This window comes from Lathyrus oleraceus, chromosome 5, assembly GCF_024323335.1.
Source record: "Lathyrus oleraceus cultivar Zhongwan6 chromosome 5, CAAS_Psat_ZW6_1.0, whole genome shotgun sequence".
Taxonomy (NCBI): Eukaryota; Viridiplantae; Streptophyta; class Magnoliopsida; order Fabales; family Fabaceae; genus Lathyrus; species Lathyrus oleraceus.
Genome location: NC_066583.1, coordinates 37,893,129 through 37,896,890, shown reverse-complemented (window position 1 = coordinate 37,896,890; position 3,762 = coordinate 37,893,129).

Here is a 3,762-nt window from a genome sequence, read left to right as displayed (position 1 = left end):
GTAAGGACCAAATAAAATCAAGATGAAAGGCCTCCAATACATGGCATATGAGATGAACAAAGGATGATCAAAATATCCCTTCAATTGCCATAAGCAATCCCTAAGTCAAACATCAATCATAGAAAAGTCAACTGAAAAGTCGAGTCAACTTAAAAAATATCAAATAAATAGTAAATTAATCAAGAAAGTTATGAAAAATTAAACTAAGTAAGGTGGGGTCAGGACATCATCATCCCCCAAAAATATTTTAAAAATAATGTGAATTAGTGTATAAATTAATTGAAATAAAACAGAAGTCAAATGAAAAGTCAACCAAACAAACTAGGTCAAAAATAAATCCAAAATAAATTGAAAATGGGAAATAAAATTCCAAGAAAAGGTCAGGTTGACCATGAGACATTGGTCAACCCTCATCCCAAAAATTAGAATCTAAAAATAATTCTAAGTCATGAAAATAAAAATCACAAAAAAAAGTATGCTAATATGAACCACTTGAAATAAATAATTTAAATGAAATATTAACATTAAATAAATATGAAAATAAAAATTAAATAAAATTAAATAAAACATTAAGAAATTTGAAAAGTATTTTTTGGTATTTTTATGAATAAATAAAATATTTTTATTAATTAAAAAAACAAAACAAAAAATAAAATAAGAATAAAAAAATGAAAATGAAAATGTGAATGGAATAATGTGATGGGCCTGGCGTGTGGGGTGTGAGAAGCGCAGTAGCCAAGGCCCGGTCCACAGGATAATTGCCAGGCGTGACATTAAATAAATGTACATTTTAATATTAAAATCATGTAGACATGCGCATCAACCGGTCAAGTGGAGTTTAAGTCACAAAAGGACAAAAAAGAGTGGATGGCTCAGATCATATCGCGCGCTAGGGATCGAAGGGCTCACAGAGTGACACGACATCTTCTTCTTCCACAAAGAAAAACCCTAGCGCCATGCATAGTAAAACACGACAACATGCAGGGTATTTTGCTCATCTTCCACAACGAAATGCAAATGCTATAGTGTATCAAATGACATGGTATAAAAAGCAAAGTTCAAGTATGCAATGAGTAGAACATCATAGTATCTTATTTCAATGAAAATAATGGCTTGGACATAAAGAAAAGTGAACAGCAAGATAACCTCATGAACACAGATATGGATAGTGTAAACTTATCAACATGAAAAATGCCTCATGTTGAGGGCTTCATAAACAAGCATGGCATAATGTTGACAACATAAAACAAGCACGGAATGGCATGTAACATGATAAGCATGTTGAACATGAAAAAACAAGTAATGAACAAGTATGAATGAGCATGAAATTAGCAACGCCATAGTCATGGGAATGGATTAAAAAGCTTACCTAGTGGATGTAAGGTCCACTGCCTCTATGTATTGGAGAAGATGGAACGAGAATAAAGTGTTGTTTTGATGCTTGTGCTTGAGAAACTTGTGAAATGGAAATGGAAGGAAAACAAATTTGTCCACTTGCCCTTGCTCTTTGCTCGAAAATACCAGCCTCCTCCTTCAGATTAGGGTTTCAAAGCTTTAAATATGTAGTGTTTAAAGTGTTTAATGGGCTTGCCAATGTTTGGTTTTGGTTATGTGCACTATGGTACAAAAGTGAGGTGGTGAAAGTAAGCTTCTAATTTTTGCAAAACTTAAGTTAGTGGACAACAAAAGTACATGGCCAAATGAGGTAAAGAATGGGTTGGTCGATTTTGCAACTTGACTTGGTTATCTTGTGCAGCACAAAAACAGTCCAAGATGAGGACTTTGTGACCTTGTATCTTGATGAGTACATGACCAAATGACAAGAAAATGCAAACAGTTGGAAGAGTTCATGGAGCTTAACATTTTTCATGTTGAACACAAATTTAAATGATGAGTGGAAAGAGGTGAAAAATGGCCATAAAATCGTGTCTCACCATCTGCAAAATGGTTGGGCCAGTTTGGCCTATCATACTGCCTAGAAATTCAGCTCATGATGCCAACTTTAGATGAGTGCATCTCTCAAACCAATGATCCAAATGGGATGATTCCAAAAGGATGTGAAAGAGGACATGTAAAGGTACAATTGTCATGAAGAAAGTATTTTCAAAAGATTCCTTGAAATGCAAGAAAACTGGCCAAGAAGTCTTCACAAATTTTGCAGATTTTGGACTTAGAAAATTTTCTAAGTGTCCTAAAATAATGTCTCACTTTGACCAAGCATAACTTTCTCAATATTGATCCAAATGGAGCAAACTTTATATCTCTAGAAAGCTTGGAACAAGAGGAACAACTTTCATGTTGGAGAAAGTTTCAAATGGAGCTTTCATCTTGATGGAAAATGGGCTTAAAGTGGGTGCAACAATCATGAAAACTTGCCCTAAATGGAAAGTCAACCATTTCCAAATTTAGTAACTTTTCCAACTCCTGATTAAATGATGAATCCATGATCCAACCTTGATCAAATTTAACATGTAGGCTCCCTTAGGCATGAATTTTGAGATTCCACTTTCAAAATGTCAGGAGTTGACTTTTCTGGCCCCACAGTTGACTTTTCCAACACTGTCTGATTCCCGATTCCATTGATCAATTGAAGCACCTCTGGCTCAAATAAAGAGCTGATTTTTTGTATGTAGACCCTTGTGGACATATGGAGGGCCATAGAAAAGAGTTTCACCCAAGGAATCAGAAATAAACTAATTTTATACCAAACCCTAGTTTAGGGCAAAAATTATCAAGAACTGATTGCACTGATTGCCAATGGATCTTTCTGGGATAATTGTGAATCTTCCTAGGCCAAGATGCCTCTCTAATCATGATATGGATGAGCCCCTCTACTTCCAACCAAACATTGCCTGTTGCAGATAGCCATGAAACCCTAGTTTCCTGATTAAATCCAGATGCACACTCTGGGAGCTCTGAATCCTCCATTGATGAACTGTAGACCACCATAAGATACGTGGACCACCTTGAGACTTGTATATTTTGAGAATGAAGTTCAATTCTCAGTCTTGCTTTGTGTGGGGCCCTTCTGTTAAGGAGTGATCAATCAAACCCTGATTTACATGTCATTAATGCAGTATGCAATGAGTATGACCTAGTATGATGCTAATGAAATGTAAAACATAATCCCATGCTTCCAAGAAAAATGAAGGGTAAATTTTGGGGTATTATAGTTGCCCCTATTCAATCAACTGGAGACCCGAAAGGAAGATAGCAACGACTTTCGCACTTTCGAGGTATCAAGGGATTGAATACAATAAAAGCCCGAAAACTTACACTGAAGTAGGAAAGTGAAGTAACAATGCCTGTCAGAATCGGCAAAGAGGTGATCTTGAAAAAGAATCCGTCTGGTACAGTGAAAATCGGTCTGAACACCGAAAAATAGAATGTTAGCCATAATACCAAAATAAATGGTAACACAGAAATAAACATGGTCTGAATGCCACTCATCAGTCTGAATACTGGAAATGACTTCGATCTGAGTATCGGAAGATTTTAGATTATCAAACATCGGTCTAAACACCGGAAAACTGGCCTGAATGCCACTTCGGTCTGAATACCGGAAAACTGGCCTGAATGCCACTTCGGTCTGAATACCGGAAAAACTGGCCTGAACGCCACTTCGGTCTGAATACCGGAAACTGGCCTGAATGCCACAAGTTGTGTCGACCTGAACGTCGGAAACTTCTTCGATCTGAACATCGGAAAACTGACCTGAATGCCACTTCGGTTTGAATACCGGAAAGCTGACCTGAATGCCAC